At 36.1% G+C, this 22,500-nt stretch overlaps 2 pseudogenes; both read left to right on the forward strand.

Moving 5' to 3' along the window:
- The first annotated feature begins 55 nt into the window (after positions 1-55).
- Positions 56-3,462, forward strand: LOC113074915 (netrin receptor UNC5B-b-like; annotated as a pseudogene).
- A 2,441-nt stretch (positions 3,463-5,903) lies between these two features.
- Positions 5,904-22,500, forward strand: part of LOC113074916 (myoferlin-like) — a 23,936-nt pseudogene continuing 7,339 nt past the window's right edge.

Genomic DNA, 22,500 nt, shown 5'->3' on the forward strand with positions numbered 1-22,500 from the left:
GAATGTCATTGTGAATTAGGGCTGCTAACCTCTCTTGCTCTGTGTTTTGTGTCAGCTTGCCGTCAGATGGAAGTCAGACCGTATTAAGTCCGTGGTGAGCTGCGGACCCTCTGGCATGTTGCTGAGCAGACCTGTGGTCCTAACCCTCCTCACTGCGCCCAGCTAGAGCCCAGACTGGACCTCACCCTCAAAACACAGAACATCAAGGCGCCTGGGAGGTGAGGATGAGTTCTCAGAAATGAGAGAGTTCATTCATAAACAAAGATGGGGAATAAGTGAGACATTTAGTGACACACTACTTTCCTCCCGTCCACTAGGAGGTGCTAACAGTGGGAGAGGAGAGTCTGTCAACGCCATGCTACTACAGGTGGAGGAGCAAAGTTGTCATGTTCTGATGGAGCAGCTGGGGACGTATGGTCTGGTGGGACAGTCGGCTCCCCCTCGGCCAGCCTGTAAGAGGCTGCAGTTGGCCCTCTTTGCTCCCCGGGCTCCGTGCCTCTCTCTGGACTACAGTCTGAGGGTCTACTGCATACAGGACACCCACATGCCCTAAAGGTCAGTCCTGCCTGCCTCTCTTAGCGGCTTTACTTTGCCAATACATTTAGTTTGGAACAGGCTAAAATCTTGTTATTCCTCTCCCGTAGGAGGTATTAGAGGTCGAGCGAAGTCTGGGTGGGGTTTTACTGGAAGATCCAAACCTCTCCTCTTAAGGACAGTTACCACAACCTGCGGCTATCAATCCATGACATTCCTCATTCTCATTGGAGAAGTAAACTCCTGGCTAAGTATCAGGTGAGAGATTTCATGTGTTATTGGTTATACGGGTAGAATTTATTTTTATGTTTAAAACCTTTTGGGATAAATGCAAATGTAAATTTCTCAAACTCTGAAACAACTTTCCTAAAAAAAAATGGATAAATACCTTAAAATAAATCTTACAAATCAGTTGGGTTAAAGCCTGGGCAAATGTTTGGGGTCTGTGATTTTAAATAATAATAATAATTAGTCTTTCATGGTCACCAAGGCTGCGTTATTTGATCAAATACAGTAAAAATATTTTATTGTGAAATATTATTTCAGTTTAAAAACAACTGTTTTCTATTTTAATATATTAAAAATGTAATTTTAGAAACTGAAACTGAATTTTCAGCAGTCATTACTCTAGTCTCGAGCGTCACATGATCCTTCAGAAATCATTCTAATATGCCGATTTGGTGCTTAGGTAACATTTCTTATTTCATTGTTGAAAATGTCATGCTGATTAATATATATATATATATATATATATATATATATATATATATATTATATATATATATATATATATATATATATATATATATTATATATATATATATATTATAATATATTATTTCCAAATTGTAGGGAAATTAACTTTTTTCAAGATTCTTTGATGAATAGAATTCATCCATTTGAGTCCATCACTTTTCAGTATTTTTCATCAGCAATCCATTCATTTTTTTTTATCTTACTGATCCAGACTTTTGAATGGTTTTGAATGTTTGTATCAGTAAATAATATTTTTTTTTTCAAATATATAAATGTATAAAAGTCTATCTGTACATTTTTCTTAAATTATCAAATGTTACCAATTTCAGCATCCACAGATGGAATTGATGAATTCTGTCCCTGTTTTCCAGGAAATCCCGTTCTACCCACATTTGGAGTGGGAGTCAGCGTCCGTTGCACTGCACCTTCAGTCTGGAGAGAGGAAGCCTGGTGGTTTCCCAGCTCACCTGCAAGATTCTGTGTCAGACAGGTGGAGGGAGAAGGACAGATATTCCAGCTTAACACGGATATTCAAGAGGTACAGAGAAGAATCTATTATTTATTGTCAAGTCACTAGTGCATGATTTAATAACTACTGATTTGTTTCTGCTCATCCTCTTCAGACCCTGCCCCCCCACTCACCTCTGCCAGCAGGCGGTTCATGTCTACCCTCGTCTCAGGTGGGCCCGTATGCTTTCCGCCTGCCCGTCTCCATACGCCAGAAGATATGTGCCAGTCTGGATGCCCCCAGCGCCCGCGGCTGCGACTGGAGAATGCTGGCTCGCAGGCTGGACTTTGACAGGTCTTTTACCTGCACCAAAATAATCAGCATATATGTTTCTACACGACAGAATAATTTCATCTCTTTCCACGTCTCTCCCTCAGGTATCTGAACTATTTTGCAACCAAACCCAGCCCCCACAGGTGTGCTGCTAGACCTGTGGGAAGCTTGTCACCAGGGTGACGCAGACCTGGTCTCTCTGGCGACGGCTCTTGAAGAAATGGGCAAGAGTGAGGTCTTGGTTGTCATGACGACGGACGGAGATTGCTGATCGGCGAATCAGAAGTGTGACGAGGGGACATATTTGCCACTAAAAACCTAGAATTCATGCAAGCGGATGGAAACTGCGTTCCAGTGCATCGTTACCTCAGTTCCTTTGTGCTCATGCAGAATATTCCAAGGATCACAACGGGGTCAAGCGCTCTGGGTGATCTCCGAATAATACATATCGAAATGTAGCAAACATGACGATGCACAAAAAAAAAGAGATGTTGTTCCAAAAGCAAGTCAGTGCATTTTCTGGCACGGTCCTGATCGGCTCATGATTAAATGATAGTTGCATCATATTGATACACACTGATTCTCTGCTACACATACCAAGTGTTAAAGTACACGATCAAATGCCATCGCACATCAAGCTGCTGGCTTTGTTTCCTAGCGACCGCTAGATGCTAAAAGACACTGAGATTCTGCATCCGGTAAAACAGCAGTGCGCCAAGCTCCTCAGGAAACACGCTCGCAGAGAAATAAACAAGAGTATAGATGGAAACCCGGGATACCAACAAGGAACTCAGATCATCTGCCCTAAAATGAGCTTTCATGATGATTTCACTTGAAACAAACCACATGCTTCAGAGAGTTGCTTCACTTCGGCTTTAGTTTGAAGCATTGTTTTCTGTGTGTCTTTTGCAATGGCATACGTCCTCGTTAGCAGAGGACCAATCTTTTTGCTGGATTTTCATCTTTTTTTTCTCTGGTTTTCATACCTTCATTAGCCTCTCTCTTTTTTATATTCTATTGATCATTTGTAACACAGGACAGCTTTCTGGTAAACACATATTAGTTTCCTATAGGGAACAGACTTTTTTTAAGTTATTATCCCTATTTGTGGATCACTGTTTTTCACTTTTCTGTTTGTTTCTGCTGTTATGCATCTGCTGCGTCGTTGCATTCGTCTGTCTCTTGGGCAGGATTGCAGTTAATATGTGCATTCAAAGGTTTTGTGATCTACTGACTTTTTTGGTCATTGAAACTGAGATGGGATGAAATTGAAATGTTCTGCTGAGGTTAAATGTGCTTTGATCCTTCTTGGGAAAGCGTACTGCAAATATACTGCACTGGTTAAATAAGATGAAAATTGTGCGGATGGCAGAAGCCCTTTTCGGGGTTTGATGCCAGCCAGTCGTGCTGTTTAAATTATAAATAGTAGCCTTGGAGAGGTGGCGTAAGTGCTCTGTTGATTGCAGTATGACCCACTTGCTCTTTATTGTCTGTTTTGACTTTCAGGTTTTAATGGGTTTCCCTTTAGTAAGCCTGAAAGCCATGGACCGCTTATTATCAGAAGTCATATAATCAGTTGAAGTGGATGTTGGTCCATTTCTTCTTTTTTTTTTTTTTTTTTTACATTTTCTTCACAAGTGTTCAAATGTCTGGCAACAAACAAAACTAAAAGAAAGTGCAGTATCTGTCCATGTCTGTAAAGGTGTGAATTAAATAACTGAGGTGTGTGTGTGAGAAAAAAAAAAGAAAACAGCGTGAGAGAGCTTGTTTGTTCCAACCTATGAGTCAGTGCTACAGTGTATATGAATGAACAGGCTTCATCATATCTGTTGTTCCTCCTTTCCCGTTATAAGTACTATGCAAGTGCACAACAAAAAGTGAATCTGTGGACGTCTTGATGTCTCGTGTGTATGAAGTACGTGGAATGGGATTCTTTACTGCTTTCCATCTTCTGATCACTGCTGTAACTAAGCTGGGGAAAACTGGACCTCTTAGGCCTCTCAGCTGTAATAAATGCAAACAAATTGACTTTAATTGCGGGTCAGGGATCCATGACCTCTGTGACGTTCCTAATAAATTATTTAGGAAGCTTTTGGCTTGTCACCTGTGCCCTCACAACGAAGGTGTTTCTTTTTTTTTTGGAGGTTTATTTTTAACCCCTCTTCATGATGAAGGGTGCAAAGAACATTGAAAATCCCTGATGAACTCTGAAATGGCTCTGAAATGTTGCCAGTCTCTTTCGGTCAATGTTACATGAAAACGCCTTTGACATGTCTCATGTAAAGCTTCTCTCTGGATGGTAGTTGCTGTTTATGGATACTCAAGTGTGGCCGAATTTAACCTTTTTTTTTTTTCAGATGTTATTTTATATCAAAGAAGGTACAGAAGAAGTCATGCGTTTTTTTTCCATGTAATGCTGTAAAGTAATACTGTACATAAATGTTTAGACTTCTTACTGTAACTAAATATAATTTTTATGCAATAATTATATTTCCTAGTTTAACAAGACAAGTGTGTTTTTGTGTTACTTAAAAAAATAATCATACAGCTAAAATTGAATGTGTGAGTTTGAATTTTTTTTTTTTTTTTTTTTTTTTTAAGATATTTGCCTTCAGGATCATCTTTGCATTAAATCATAAAATCACAAAGTTGAAGCCATGAGCTAACTATTTCATTAATCAGATTGTGGTATGGCAAATTGAAGCTTTTTAAAGACATATTAAATGCATCGCAGGGTGAAGAACCTTTTCCCCTCAGTCTTTATAGACTTGTTACAGAGATGTGGAGAGGATGCACTCTTCCGTTTATCTCTGAGATAAAAGTGTACATAATGCCCTGGAGGAGAAAGTAAGAGCGATTGAGAGAGAGAGAGAGAGAGAGAGAGAGTGAAAAGGTTTTCAGTGTCTGGATCCTGCCCTCGGCGGCTGCAGTGGGCTTTTTGGTTTGAGCAAGAGACCCGTTTTATCATTTGGTTAAACTGGTTGAATAGACATGTAATCGTGCCCTCCATATTCTTTCCCTAGAGCAATTCACATGCTTTTTCAGCACTTAACAATACACCAAATAAATTGCCAGACATTCATTCAGCCCAATTTTATTAAGAATCTGTTCCGCACGATAGGTTATTTAAATAAAGATTTACGTCTTTAGATTTGTAAAATTGTATATCCCCATGTGAAATAAAAATTAATTCTTTAAAATACACACGTAGAATATTTAGCTTGAGACGAGGCAGAAAAACAGCGCTTCAACTCAATTTTTATGTAAGTTGTCATTTACCACCATCGTCTGGTAGTTAAAGAAACTACAAGTTATACAAAGTCTTCTGTAATTCTATGAACAATGTCAAATAGTATATACAAAGTAAGCCTATCAAATAACTACAATATTTCTGTTTTAAATATAATAATATTTCCCCTGGATTCAAAAATAAATGTGTTTTTCTACAGTTTTACATCGCTTTTAATAAATGTCAGTCTCACAAATGTTAAATTAATCGATGTAAATTAATATTCCACCACAAGGTGGAGACTGAGTACTATTCAAATTTTTCAAATTTCTATTCAAATAATTGCCTTTTGTTTGTTGTGTGTGAATTTAGACGCAGACTGTTCACTGTTCGTTCATTTCGCTCTTATTCATTTGTATGGCCACTATTTTTCCATCGGATCTGCTAACCCAGTTTGTGGGGTTATATATATATTCTAAGAATCCAAATAAAATTATAATATAAATAAAATATCAGTTTAACAGTTTAAATATAAAGGGAAAAAGTGATTGTTTGAGGTTCCTGTAACTGGACTACACATGGTCCCTCCTCTCATTCAGCGCTTCTCATCTCTCCAGCAGTACTTCCTTCTCTGATGGTCAATGTTTCTGCTCTTGATGATGAAGTTTATCTATTAGGTCGATGTCTTCTGTGCAACAGTAGCAGAATTCACAATTGGCAACATGTTGAAGGTGGTTGTTGAATCCGCCAAAGGAATTCCCAAAAAGACACTTGGAATTCCGGATCCAATAGCAGGAATCATCTTTAAGGGTAAGCCTTCACGTTTTCCCCTCAATGAGTTATTATAATAATAATAATAATAATAATTATTATTATTATTATTCGCATTTAATGAGTTAAACTGTGCGTTTGAAAACCTAATTAAACTTAATTAAAATGTAACTAAAAAGTTGAGTCTTTTTAAATAGCCTATGTAAAAATATGACGTTTTTATCGTAATTTTTTTTCTCTCATACGTTTGAGATGCGTTTGTTTACATGTAAAGTACAGCAAACGTCCTTATAAGGGCTTGGAATGACCCATCCTTAGTGAAACGTCCTTCCCATAGAATACACTGTAAAAAAAAAAAAAAAAAAAAAAACACATGGAAATGTGCATTTATTTAACTCCAGTAGGCCTATAAGATTTTACTTTGGTGTTTTTGTTTTTTTTGTTTTAGATACTCCTGTATATAGAACATTTACATTGTAGTCCCTAAAACTAAATATAGGCTAATGTATAAAGAATGAAATTAATAAAACGATATTTTAAATATGTTTTCAGAGTCAAAGCTGATGTAGTTTGATTGGTAATAAGATAGTTCAAGTGTCTTGACGGCTTACATATTTCAACTTACAGGTGAAAAAAAGAAAACAAAAGCCATTGACAAAGAATTAAATCCTGTGTGGAATGAGGTCAGTACAAGTCATAGTGGTTTCTTTTTTGAAAGTGATGTAATTAAAATCAATGCATCTAAGATGTGAAGATAACCTAGACCTGATTTTGCCATTTCAGATTATTGAGTTTGATTTGAAAGGTACCCCACTGGATTCCTCTTCATTCGTTGATGTGGTTGTGAAAGACTATGAAACCATTGGAAAAGACAAGTATGTTTGCATCCACCACTGTTTGAGCATTTGTGGATTCTAACAAGCCATAAAATGGCGAGCATGGTGAAAGAAAATATATTTCTTTACATTTCTGCTGGTGAAGGTGGTTTATGTGGTATTCTGGATTTGCCAAATGGGTGTGGTAGGTTTCCCTGCAATCATTTCACACTGTGTGTAAATATCACTGAAGTTGAAATCACTGCAGTGTAAATGATAAACCTAAGGGAGCCTTGTGCTTTTGTTAAAGCTCTGTGAACTTTTAGGAGCAGCAGTGGGTTTGTGAGATTAGTTAGTGGAGTGCAGAGTTAGACACAAAAGCCTTTAAAAGCCACTGCCACACCCAACCACCTTGTCTAAACTTGCTGAGTTATGGTGGCGAGAAACTCTGAGCAGTCCAAAGTAGCACCATCGGTGAGTCCTTTAAAAGGCTAAAAAAAACAACTTTTTTTCAAAATAATAAGAAATGTTCCTTGAACACCAAATAAGCATGTTAGAAGGACTTCTGAAAAATCAGGAGTAATGAATGCTGAAAATTCAGCTTTGATATCATAGAAGATTTATTTATCAATATTAATATTTGGACTGTATTTTGATCATATCAATGCAGCCTTTCTGAGCATTAAAAAAATCATACAGACCCTAAACTTTTGAATGGTATTGTATGTACATTTGTGGACAAAAGAAGCAACTTTTATAGTAATATTTCATTATTTAATTTTAGATTAAGACATAATTTCTAAATGTTGTGACATAATTTTAATAGGGTTGTGTAAATACAAGGATGCTGTTTTATTCTTGACATCCATATTTTCCCCATTTCGAAATCTGGTGGTTGAGCCCACCCAAGATAAGTCACCCTGATTCATCAGCCATTGCAAAACTATAAGTTGTCTCTTTCAGGTCTTTGTCAGAGAGTTCTGACTGGACATGTCCTGAGTGAGAAAAGCAGAAATGAAAACGAAATGTAAACCTATTCTGAAAATGTTTTCTGCTGTCGTTTCACTGCTTAAAATCAATTTATACTTGATTTTATGCTCTACTCTATATGCAACATTACAAACAAAAGCAGAGAATCGCTTAAACTGTATGTCCAATTTGTGTAAATATTGGAGTTTGCGTCTCTGTTTAGTATTGTTTTCCTCTGCTTTCTAGATTTATTGGTTCGGCAAAGATCTCTCTTAAAGAACTGGCTGCAGGTCAGACCAGATCTCTTCCTTCCAAGAATATTCCTCTGATTAATGAGAAGAAACAGGAAATTGGGGTAAATATGTTTGTACAGTATGGACTTCAACAACAAGAATGATGCTGACAAACATATAATAATTGAGTATAACTATTCAAACTGCATTCCTCTGCATGTCCTACTTTAGGCAACTATCAGTTTAACGATCGGTTATGAGCCTCCTGCAAGTACTGTCCCGAACCCAAATGATCAAAACATGGGAGATGGCCAAACCGGAGAAACTGCAGGTATTTTCACTTTCCTGCATATAACTCTCCTACATAAACTGTTGTTCTTTTTTTTAACCAGTTGGGATAGACTGCCCTACAGAACTGCAGGAAGATTTTAGGCATTTGTGTTTACATACTGTATGGAAATGATTGATGCAAATGAGGACAGAACATGGAACACCCACAAACACAAAGGACACTCTACCAGAGCCTGCCACATTGTCTCTTTATGCTTAACAGTAATAATGATTCCCATTTTAACTATGCTGTAAAACTCGGTCATTCAGAAATCAATGCAATATTGCAGTAAAAGTTATCTATCAACACATTAACATCTAACCGCCCACATTTACATATCAACACCGACTTATACAGTATTCATCACCTTGGCAAATCTTTTTGTTTTGTGAAGTTAACATAAGTCATTTACATCTATGTGTCTTAATACATACATACATGTATATATATATCTGTTGGCTATGCTTCTAGTTGGTGAAGAGGAGAAAGGTGTTGATAGTGATGAAGATGCAGGTTATGTGGCTGAGCCAGGGGCACCTGGAGTTTCTCCTTCTGGACAGCCAAAAAAGATGGTCCGTACAACTCGCAAGCGACAAAGAACTTTGGCCAACAAACCCCAAGATTTCCAGGTACGTATTCCTCTTGCTGAACATCCTATCTGAGAAGTTGGTGAGCTTTAATCTGCTGACATTGTTATCTTTACTTAGATCCGTATTCGAGTAATTGAGGGTCGGCAGTTACCCGGCAATAACATAAAGCCAGTCGTCAAAGCAAGTGTGTGTGGACAGACACACAGAACGAGGATCCGAAGAGGAAACAATCCATTCTTTGATGAGGTATTTTGGTTTTTAACGTGCCCATCTGTATCTGCTTCCGCTTCACTCTGCACTGTACCTTTTTTGGCTAAAAACCTCCTGGCTTTTTCCTCTTTTCTTTTTTCCTGATATTTCTGTCTCTCTTCACTTGCCTCAGTGAGTCTACAATCTCTTAATTTCTCATACGTACATGTTTGGTTGCGGCTACTTGAACCAAAAGTTTTGTTTCTGTTAGCATTTCATGGCCTGTCTTGTGAATATAATTTAATTTAGATGACGTTTCCACAGATTTTCTTCTACAATGTCAACATGTTGCCTTCTGAACTTTTTGATGAGAGCATCATGATTCGGGTAAGATGAGTCTTTAGATGATCCTGGCACAACACAATCTCCAAAAGTAGAGAATGTTTATCTTGATCAGCATTCTATCAACCAATCAATCATAGCCCCCAACCCTATGACTAATATTAAAATCTGAAGACACTGATTGGTTTATAACAATGTTGTTCCTGGATCAAACCAGGATGAGGATACAGGAACATGTCCTGCCTTTGCAAATCTTGTTAAGTAAATAGTTTTATATTTGAGAGAGAGTTTGTACTTTCATCTCTAGTTCACATTATATGTAGACCATGGTTGCCACTTTTTACGGTCTGTCTTTTAATAGATATTTCTCTCTTAAATGTAGGTGTATAATGCCTACTCCCTTAGAGCAGACAGTCTTGTTGGGGAGTTTAAGGTATGCGTTCATATAATCCATGCAATCCTAATGTCATTTGAATATATTTACCATGTTTTTATGACTTGGTTAGAATCTTAATATCTTCATATCAAGCATATGTGAATGCTTTGATATTGAGCATACAATATGTCCTTACAAACTCCTTACAAACCTTGTTTTAACAGCTGGATGTTGGCTATGTCTATGATGAGCCTGGTATGTGACGAGTTTGGCATTTGGATTCTGAACTGTTAAATTGTGCAACATAATGAAAATTGTGTAATGTTAAAAGTTTAAAAAGTTATCACGCCAGTACACATTCATATTAGGTAATCTGTGGTGTGTCTCTGACAGGCCATGCAATCATGAGGAAATGGTTACTGCTAAGTGACCTTGATGATTCAGTCTCTGGAGCCAGAGGTTACCTGAAAGTCAGTATGTTCATAGTAGGCACCGGAGACGAGCCACCGGTAAGCTCCCAAGTACACATCACTCTAAATGTTAAAAGGGGTCATCGGATGCACATTTCCCACAAGTTGATATGATTCTTTAGGGTCTTAATGAAAATTATTTTACAAAGTTTAGTTAAAATGTTTTAATGGCAGTGTAAAAACACCTTTTTTTTTTGCCCCTCTTTTCCGAGCCACTATCAAGACTGTTTACTTTAGCCACATTCACCATGAAACTTGCCAAGTATCTCATTATTTGGAAAGGCGATTTGCAAAGATTTGTTAAAAAAAAAACTTTCTGTTGGTGAAGCTGCAGATCTATTTGAGAAAGGGGAAAATATTTTAGTAGATAAAAAAAAAGGCCAGGCCAGAAATATAATAATTTGTTTCTAGTTTTCAGTTCCCGAATTTGAATTCAGTTTATAATGAGGAACCAAATGGATTGTGCAAATATGGACATTTTTAATACAATTTTCAGCATGAATTGTAATAAACGTTTCAAAATGTTGCCATTTATATTTGGGGGAAATTAGAGCATTAATTGGGAAGTTAAGAAATTAGGAAATGAACTGTTCTTTGTTCATCCACCCTAGTAAATATAAGTAAAGATTCAAGTGCCATTTTAACATAATTTTAAAAGTCGCTTGGGTATATTTTTAGCAATATCCAAAAAAAAAAAATATTGTATGGGTCAAAATAATTGATTTTTTTTTTTATTCCAAAAATCATTATAATATTATGTGAAGATCATGTTCCATGAAGATATATTGTAATTTTACGTAAATGTATCAAAACCTATTTTTTGATGAGTAATATGCATTGCTAAGAACTTCATTTGGACAACTTTAAAGGTGATTTAGATTTATTTATTTATTTTGCACCCTAAGATTCCAGATTTTCAAATAGATGGAACTGACCCTATGAGTGGTTTTATGGTCCAGGGTCACATATTATAAATTATCTATTCAGAAAAAAGAAAAGAAAACATATAATTATTAATTAATTAAAATCTTTTGCTGTGACTGGGTGATAACATTGTGTGATACCTATGATTAACTTGTTGGTCAGGTGGAAAAGCAAGAAGCCACTGAGGAACAGGATGACATTGAAAGTAACTTGCTGCTGCCAGCTGGAGTCGCTTTACGATGTGCTACGCTGAGTCTAAAAATCTACCGTGCTGAAGACATGCCACAAAGTAATCATCACAGCTGCAATTCTATATACTCCTATTTCTATTCCCATAGTCAGTATCAGTAATATGCATCTTTGTCACTTGATTTTCAGTGGATGATGCATTTGCCCAGACAGTAAAGAACATATTTGGTGGAACAGATGATAAGAAAAATTTGGTGGATCCTTTTTTAGAAGTCAGTTTTGCTGGCAAAAAGGTGACAACAAAACAGATGTTATTGATGCTTATTGTTAAAAATATGCCTGATTGTTAAAGAATTGTGATGACTTGCTTCATTTTGGTCTTTTAAGGTGTGTACAAAGATCGTAGAGAAGAATGCCAATCCAGAGTGGAATCAGCTGATTCACCTGCAGGTTAAGGTAGGAAGGGCGCTAACCTGGAAACTAGGTTAATCGGTTAATAAAACTGAATACATATCAGATTTATTAAATCAAATGTAACAATTTCTATGGAAAATGCCTAGAATGCTTTATTAAACAGCGGTGGCTGAAGTCTACCACACAAACTAGGTGAATAACTCTTCAATCTTTCCTTTTAGTTCCCATCAATGTGTGAACGCATCAAACTTACTGTATTTGACTGGTAAGTTCTTCATATGACTGATCGTTTTACAGCTCAGATTTTTAATGTTTTGAAATAATTATTTTATGCTAAACCAAGGCTGCATTTATTTAATTACAAATACAGGGAAACAGTAAGATTATGAAATATTATTACTATTTAAAATTACCATTTTTTGTTTTAATGTATTCCTGTAATGGAAAAGCTGAATTTTTGACTCATGCTTTTCACAGGGATCGGCTGTCAAGGAATGATGTTATTGGGACCACATTCCTTAATCTGACGAAAATAGCATCATCTGGGGGCGAAATTGAGGGTAGGGTTATCTGTTTGTGTCTTATTGGGTGCAGGTTTGAAGTCATTTCAATTTTAGATCTGAATATCAGTGAATATTAGAATATTATATAAAATAGAACTTTCGGATAAAGGCTTACTGTCGAACAGAATGTATCCTGTCTAAAACCTGTACTAAATCCTGTTTCTTTGCCAGAATCACCCTCAGAAAATGGACTGCCTCCTTCCTTTAATGGTATTGTGAATCTTGTTAAATCTCTAAATTGTATTACATATATATACATTATTTTTTACATATTTTACATTGTTACGAGACCTCTCTCCCCAGTCTGGCATAAATGGCTCAAATAGTTCCTGTATCAAATGAAGGCCCGCCTTCTGAAACACAAAATGCGCTGTGATTGGTTAGTTGGGCCAGTGTGTGTTGTGATTGGCACCACTCGACGCCTGGTCGGGAAATGTCACGCCACTTACCATAGCCACCTGTAAGCTTCAGTGTAAATATTGCATCAAAATCAAATCAATTTGAGCGCGATTTAAACCCAGATGATTGTAACCACTCTAAGCTCTAAGTCTGCCTTGGGAAAGCTAGCGTCTCTCCGACATTGTGATAACACTTGTTGCCTTCTCTAAGTGCAGCTCAACCAGGTCTTGTCCCATTCGTCGATATGTGTTATATCACAAATCCCGGAAAATATGTGTGGTAGTCCAAACGAGTTGTTCGTTGTAGTTTCTTTTTAAATAAAATATCTCCTTTTGAGTTGGACTTTGAGCTTTGTAACTTTGCAGATCCTTTTTATGCTCAAACAGCAACATTGAAACTGTTTGAAAACTGTCATTATTTTTACAATTACATTTGGTGGCTATGTTGGTGTACAATTTACACACTTCTGTTTGTTAAAATTGGATGTATATTAGCATTCCTAATAAAATGAAATATCAATATCTTATGTATCAGTTGTCTTGTTGATTCACTGGTCATCTCAAAGTATCTCTAACCAAAATTATAATTTGTTTTTTTTTTTCAGTGGACACCACAGAATCTGAGGTTGGATTTCTTCCGGCTTTTGGGCCTTGTTATGTTAACCTTTATGGAAGTCCAAGAGAATTTACTGGTCTATTTGACCCATACGAGGATCTGAATTATGGCAAGGTGAGTGTTGTAAAAAAAATAAAAAAATAAAAAAATCCTGTGCTGGGGGATTGGTGAGAGCTACAATAATTTTTTTATAAATACTGACCAACCCCAGCAACAATCTGAGATGGAAACCATTTCTGCAACACATTGACTTTAAAGACAATATTATTTTTTATGAACTGTTTGCTTTGCATAAAAAAACTGAACAAACAATACATGCAGCCATTTTTAATTCACACCATCAGTTGTTGGTTGCACAATCCGTGGCAGTTGTCAGAGCTGTTAAACTCGGTCTGTGTGTTTCAGGGTGAAGGGGTGGCGTATCGGGGGAGGATTCTGATCGAGCTCTCCACTCAACTCGATGACAAAACTGACAAGAAAGTGGAAGACATTTCAAACGATGACATTCTGGTGGCACAGGTGACGACAAACATTTTTCACACCACTGCTTCATGGAGTAAACATTCTTCTAAATATATTTTTTACATTGATTACAAAAGACTACGGTACTGAGATCACAATCCATATTTTTGCACAACAGAACTAAAACTTCTTGTTTTACGTAATTTTACTGTGCAGAAGTACCAGCGGAGAAGGAAATATTCCTTATGTGCCGTGTTCCACAGTGCCTCCATGCTTCAGGAGCCTGGAGAACCCATTCAGTTCGAGGTCAGCATTGGAAACTATGGAAATAAACTGGACTCCACATGCAAACCTCTGGCCTCCACCACTCAGTTTAGCTGTGCTGTTTTTGATGGTGAGTTTCTCAACAGATACAAATGTGAGCCACTTGAGACTTGCATTGTTTTGTTCTTAATTGTTTGTGTTTCTCCATAGGTAATCACTATTATTACTTGCCCTGGGCTGATTCTAAGCCTGTTGTTATCCTCACATCTTTCTGGGAGGACATAAATCACCGTATGGATGCGGTGAACATCATTCTCTACATTTCTGACCGACTGGTACGATTTGAATGCATTTTAATGCCAATCAGATAAAGAATTCAGAGCAGTCACATATTTTGTATATCTCTTTCTTTAGCAATCCAACATTGTCTCTCTGAAGACGGCGCTCCTGGCTAAAGTGTCTGACTCTCGCCTGGCTGAGATTTGGCTGAAACTTATCACCCAACTCATCGATGACCTTTCCAGGTAAATCCCAGAAGCTAAACTTTCTTATCTTCCTCTGTTTTATTACTTAGAGTTAGTTGCACTCAGGGCATTGTTGAACTCGGCAACAAAATTACTGAAGAATTTGTTTGTTTTCAGGATGTTTTTATTATTTTGTTAATGATAATAATGAATGCATTGTGATGATAATCAAATAATCTGGATTTAAATTTAATTAAACAATTGAACCATATTGTTGATAAAAATATAACAAAAATTTGCACATAGCCCCCCCCCCCAAAAAAAAAATATATGCCATTTCAGAGAAAGTATAATGGACTAAAATGAAGAAAAATGACATAAAAAAAATACTGACTGAGTTAAAATAACATTTTTGTCAAAGAAACAAAAACGGTGACTAAAACAACAACAAAAAGGTCAAATGTAAAAATGAGAAAACAAACAATGCCTTGTGACTAACTTTATTTGCTTACCATGTCAGACACGCGAGTAACTTGAATCTTGTTGCTATTAGTTACCAGCTACCAAATTTGGAGGGCAAGCCGAATCTGACAGAGCTTGATATTCAGATCAAGAATCTGCGGGACAAACCTTGGCCGGGGTCAAGAGGCGGCCATTCGCATGAGGGAGGAGGCCGTTGATGTTAGAGCCACAATGCCTGATATAGAGGACTGGCTGGAGCGACTACAGCAGATCACAGAGGAGGTTTGCCATTGCCTCATGCGACACTAATCTTGTACTGAGTTAGAGTTTGTGTGCAGAAGGGAATGTTGTATATCCAGAAGTCAAATATACATAATCAAAAGCCCTATGAACATTCAGGTTTGTTTCCATTCACAATACAGCCTCAGAACAGTATGCCTGATGTTATCATATGGATGCTAAGAGGAGAGAAACGAGTGGCCTACGCCCGAATCCCAGCCAATCAGGTTCTCTACTCCACCCACAGCGAGCAGGCTGTCGGCAAGTACTGCGGCAGGATGCAAAGCATCTTTATGCAGGTAAAGAGGACCATTTTGAAACTGAAAGTTAGATTGGTACCACAACACGAGGGTAATTGACACATTACATGTCCATGACTGTTTTATTACTTAACATGAAGATTTCAGGTTTAAATGTTCATGTATGTATAAAGATGTACTGTATATTGGTCAGTCTTTCTTTCTGCAATTTCCATTCACAATTAAAAGTTTTTAACACAAATATTCAGTGTAGTAAGTAAATAATACGTCACACTAACTGTTATTTATCATTAAGTAAATATTAAAGTATAATAATCATTTTTAATTAAAGCAAAGACTCACCAATCTTCTGACATTTATCAGTTTTCTAATATACATATACATACATACATATATATATATATATATATATATATATATACATATATATATATATATATATATATACATATATATATATATATATATATATACATATATATATATATATATATATATATATATATATATATATATATATATATATATATATATATATATATATATGTAGACATGCTGTAAGAATAAACCTGTGGCTATGTATTTGACATATGAGAAAGAAAAAATATACTCATATGTTTAAAAAAAAAAAAAAAGAAAGAAAAAAAAAGGATTTCATTTTTGATTAAGATTCAACAGTTAACGGACATGCATGCAATACCAGTTTGTGTCAAATTCACATTTCCCAATCACATTTACTATTTCCTAATAATCCAGATTCATTTAAAAAAAATAAAGATTAAATGTAAACTTGTTGTTTTCAGTACCCAATGGACAAAAACAAAGGCCTCAAGATCCCTGTGCAGCTGCGTGTGAACATGTGGTTGGGTCTGTCTGCACATGAGAAGAATTTCAACAGCTTTGCAGAGGGAACATTCAGTGTGTATGCAGAGATGGTTAGTAAAAGTGAACACTGAAGTGAAACCTATATAATATTGATGTTTGTTGTGGTCTGTTGTGTGGAACTTCCCTTAGCAACACTAAGATGACCCTTTCCGTTCTCTTGTGTTAGTACGAGAATCAGGCTCAGGTTTTTGGGAAGTGGGGAACCACAGGTCTGGTTGGCCGACATAAGTTTTCGGACGTGACAGGAAAAGTAAAACTGAAGCAGGAACGTTTCCTGCCGCCCCTGAGCTGGGAGTGGGAAGGAGACTGGTTGATTGCCCCCGAGCGCTGGTAAGCTATATATGAATGCATATTTCAATATGAATAAGTATTTTGCTATGATTAGCATGGTTATTGAACTTTACTTTTTAGCACCCACTCAGCTTAAACTACACTGCAATGCAAAAGCGTATTAATCAGTATTTTGTCTTTTGCAAGTAATTGATATCTAAATTATTTATACACCATTAATTCACTTGATAAGCAAAATTATGTAAATTAATACAAAAATATATTTTTACATATTTTCTTATCCCATTGGCCTAATATTTTGTCTTGTATTAAGAATAAACCTTACTAAAGATTGTTACCTTTTTGCACAAAAAAAGAAACAATTTGCTTATGTGGTAAAAAAAAAAAAAAAAAAAAAACCTACAAAGAAACATTGAATTTTAAGATTTTTAAGAATGTTAAAATCAAAACTGAATAATGAATACTAAGATTTTTATACTTTTATACTAATGTATTGTGCTTTTTCTGTATTATTTTTTTTTAAAGCCTATTAAAAAATTACAAAAATAAAATAAAAATACAGTACAAATTTGAAATATTATTACAATTCCTACTTTAATATGTTTTAAAATGTAATTATTATGTGATGGCAATGCTGTATTTAAAAATGCAATATGCTGATTTGTTGCTGAAGCATCATTTATCAGTGTTAAAAACAATGTACTGCTTAATATACTTTTTAAAGATTTGTTTTTATATATATATTTTTTTTAAACCATGATACTTAAACAAAAAAAGCACTATTCACTGATAAATAATTAAAGCATTTATTTGAAATAGAAATAATTTGTAACATTATAAACATATTTACTCTCACATTTGATCAATTTAATGTATCCTTGCTAAATAAAAGTATTTATTTACATAGATGTTTATTTAAAAAAACTTACTGACACCATACTTTTGAATGCTAGTCTGTGTGATTAGTGACATTGTGGTAAAAGTAAAGTGGGTTAGAGTCTATTTATTTATTACTTTCTAGCACACTGTGGTAGTTGGCATACAGCCGTAGTCAGCCCTACTGTAGCCTTAACATAGTCTCTCTGTCAGGCCCTCTCTACTGTGTTTATATAGTCAGCTCATTTTATACTCTTCCGGGCCTTTTGCACTGACCCCACTCCCAGCCCTGTGCTGTGTCGTGGACTGTTTTGTGTGTGCTGATATAAATGTGTCGCTAACACCCCATCTGTGTGTTCTGTGCTTGACTCAGTCTGCTTACAGAGGCTGATGCAGGACATTCTGAATTCACAGATGAGGTCTACCAAAACGAAACCCGCTTCCCTGGTGGTGAATGGAAACCTGCCACTGAACCTTTTACTGATGTGGTGAGAAAATCAAAAACATTTAATGTCACATTTTGAATTTCATACTGAAAATAGTATGGAAATTTAAAGCAGATGTATTTTCCTGTGGCCTCATATAAAGTTCATTCGAAGTTCACAACAAAAATCTGATTACACTCTAAAAAAAATAATGGGTTAAAAACAACCCAATTTGTGTTGTTATTAACCCAAGGGCTGGGTAAATATAGGACAGAACCCATCTTGGGTTAATTTTACCCAGAAAATTAGGTTGTTTATTTAACCCAGCATAAGGGGTTGATTTAACGCAGATAAAGTGTTTACATTTTTACTATATAACTAGCTTATTTTTTTTACTTCATACATTAAATAATGTTTACAGATCAACTTAAATCATCTAAACTTTTCTAAAATAACTTCCTTTATTTTCCTTTAATTATCATTTCCAGCATTGTTTATATCGTTTTAATAGGCTTTACATATTGCCAATATTTAAACTCGTATAACAAACAATAAAAAAATAAAATAAACGTTAAACATAAGTAATTTGATTAGTCAGTCTTTGTTGTTCTGTTTCCACCGGCGCTGCGTCACACTGGTTCTCAAGTTCCCCCGATGTTCGGCGGGGAACTGCTCACATCTGAGGCCGCCCCCCCTGCGTTTCACTCATAGCCGAAATATACTGCGATTGCCATTATAACCTTTATAATCAGGCTTTTCCATCACTCGAAAAGACCGCAACACTCGTTAAAAGGTGATTCATACCACGCGCCTGTTGCTCTGAATACAATTGAACGATATTCAGCACAGTAATGATTTTATAGATAAAATAAAATCTATACAAACCTGTATTTTACAGACGAATGCGTCAATTCGGTGGTGCTAAGAACTGCTCTCTCCAGAAGAGAAGCAAATCCCCGTGATAAATAACTCAACCGCTGGGTTAAGTCTGACCCAGGATCTGAGTAATACAAAAACTACCCAAACATTTGGTTGTCACATTTGACCCAGGAGCTGCAACACAACCCAAACACTGGGTTGTTGTTTGACCCAGGGGCTGGGTAATACAAAAACTACCCAAACACTGAAAAAATATCCCCAAAAAATTACCCAAAAGGCTCAACCCAGCATTTGGGTTAAAATAAATAACCCCGGATTTTTTAGAGTATAGTGAATTATTGACTCATTCTAATTTTTAAATTAATTCCAATGAATTTTCTTTCAAATTCTTCATGATTCTTTCATATCATGGGAATCTTTTTAATTAAAAAGCCCAATAAAAGTATCATAAAAGTATCAGTACAACTATATGAATAGCTTTATATGAACATATGGGTAAGTTCACGAGATAAGCAGTGGTGAATGAATCATTGATTCCATTTAATCAATCAGTTTATCCATTTCTGATTCATTTATTTACATTGTGTCTGATTTGGTTTTCAAGTTGTAAGTTTCAACTCACTGACTCAGTTCAAAGCGGTTCTCGAGTTAATGCCCCACAAAACTATAACAATTCAGTTTTTTCATCACACCAAACTATTGTATTGTATGGTTTACAAATACTTTTAAATGATACCTTCATGGTACTTTTATGGTCTTTGTGTACTTGAAATGCTCTTGAAATGATTCAAAATATCACATTTCTCCATGGAATAAAGAAAGTTATTGGTAGGGTGAGTAAACAGTGATAGAATTGTCATTTTTGAGTGAAAGACCACTTCAGGTATTGAATGATGGGATTTGTTCTTTTTGGATTTGCAGAATGGAGAGAAGGCCCAGAAGCCTCAAGAATTTGAGTGTCCTCCAGGATGGATTTGGGAAGATGACTGGAATTTTGACAGCAACAGGGCAGTGGACGAGAAAGGTCAGGAATTCTGGTTACCAGGATTAAAAGCCAGTTACAGAAGATTTATATTTCAAATGAATGTTGTTTCTTCTTAAATGTTTCCATCGCAATATTAAGCAGCACAATTGTTTTCAACAATAATAATGATAAGAAACCTTGTGACTCTGAAGACTGGAGTAATCCAGGAAGCCAGTGTTTATCAGTTTTTCTATTGTTTGTATTGAATGTCAGGATGGGAATATGGTGTCACCATTCCTCCTGATGATAAGCCCAGGTCCTGGGTTGCTGCTGAGAAAATGTACCACATCCATCGCAGGAAAAGACTGGTCCGACCACGCAGGAAGATATCAGACGCACCAACTACAGAGGTGAGACCTCCTCACTTCTGTTATTTTCTGATATTTAGTTTCTAATTGTTCTTATTTGTGCCATGTTAACTTGTACTGCAACTGACTTTCACTTATGATTGAGCATCAGTGAAATACATTAGTCAAATATTGTCTGCAGTATGTATATTCAATGTTTTCACAACAGAAGAAAGACATTGGCGAAGGCTGGGAATACTCGTCTCTGATTGGGTGGAAGTTCCACAGGAAAGAGCGTTCCTCGGACACATTCCGCCGCAGGCGCTGGAGGAGGAAAATGGCACCAGCTGAACGTGTGGGCGCATCGGCCATCTTTAACCTGGAAGGGGCTTTGGTTAGTCCATTTACTGTCTTGAATGCCTTCCTGTGGTTGTAGTTTAATGTGTAGAATAATAAAAAATGGCGTGATTTATTTTATTTAGAACTTTTATTGAGAACCTCTTCCTCACTTGTTTATAGGGAATAGATGATGATGAAAAAGGCAGCAAAAAGGACACAACTAAACTCTTTGGTGCCAACACACCCACTGTGTTTTGCAGATTTGACAGTGAGTAATGTTTATTCAACCCTGCTAATTAAAGAACTCCTTCTAAATTCCTTACACTGATTATATCTCTGCGACTAACACACCCCTCCTCTTCCTAACAATCTGCACAAAACAAAACAGCAACAACAACAGTCAGGGAGCAAATAGAAGTCCTGAGTGGTGCTGATTAATGCTATTATTATACCAAATTCAGCACCAAACACCTAGTTGTGCTGCATGGCAGAATCTCCATGGAAACTATAATAGTCTTTTAAATGGTTACTGTACATTACCGTTCACAAGTTAAGCAGCCATTATTACAGTCTTCAGTTTATTTTTAATATGGTCATATGGTGATATCGCAATACATTTTAAGGATTCTTTGATGTATATGAAGTTTAGCATTTATTTGAAATAAAAATATTTTGTGACACTATAAATGTATTTGCGGTCAGTCACGTTTGATCAGTTTAATGCATCATTCAAGTTTCACCCAAATCACCATGTGTCTCAACAGAGTCATTCATCTACCATCTCAGAGTCTATGTTTATCAAGCCAAGAATCTGTTGCCTATGGACAAAGACAGCTTTTCTGGTAAGGTATTTTTCATCTGATATGAACACATTAATCTTAAACATGTTTTATTGAAATTTTTATCTGAATGATCTTTTGTTTTTTCACAGATCCCTATGTGCATGTGTCATTCTTGCATGTCAGCAAGACAACAGAGATCATTAAGTCCAGTCTCAACCCCACATGGGACCAAACTCTTATTTTTGATGACATTGAAATCTACGGAGACCCTCGGACCATCGCTAATAACCCACCCAGTGTGGTTCTGGAAGTCTATGATAATGACCAAGTGGTATGACTTTTGTTAATCCCAACTCTGGCCTTCAGAGAGTCTTCAAAAAGCACTTCATGCTTTGATCTTGATCCATGGATGTGTTGCAGGGGAAGGATGAGCCGATGGGCAGATGCACCTGTCTTCCAGTAGTGAAGCTGAATCCTGCCACCACATTAACCCCTAAACTCCTTTGGTTCCCCATCACCGTGAAGGGACGAAATGCAGGAGAAATGCTGGTAGCAGCAGAGCTCTTGCTTAAAGATAAGGTTGTTTACATTCTTACTTGCCTTGTGTTTTCTACCTCTACACGTCAGGTTTATTGTAGTCATTTCTTTATACTATTATAGTTTTATTATTATTTTAAATTAGCTTTTAATTTGATATTTTCAGTGTTTGTTTTCATTTTAGTTAAATATTATATTGCTTTTGCTTTTTGCTTTTGTCATTTTTATGTTGTTTTTTCTTTTCTTTTAATATTAGAAAGTTTTAGTTTTAGTGAGGTTTCAACTTAAATTAAACAAAAAATCTAAAATGTTGCATTGGCAACTAAATGAAATAGTTCTAATAGTTTATTTCAGCTTTTTAAGAGTTTTAGTTTTAGTTAGTAAAAACCCAGCTACCCATACATTAGTAAACACTTTAAAACATGACACAATGTATGTAATTATTGACATATATCATCATATATTATTATTTATTTATTTTTCTTATAGGGCAA

This window comes from Carassius auratus, unplaced genomic scaffold (assembly GCF_003368295.1).
Source record: "Carassius auratus strain Wakin unplaced genomic scaffold, ASM336829v1 scaf_tig00015658, whole genome shotgun sequence".
NCBI classification, from domain to species: Eukaryota; Metazoa; Chordata; class Actinopteri; order Cypriniformes; family Cyprinidae; genus Carassius; species Carassius auratus.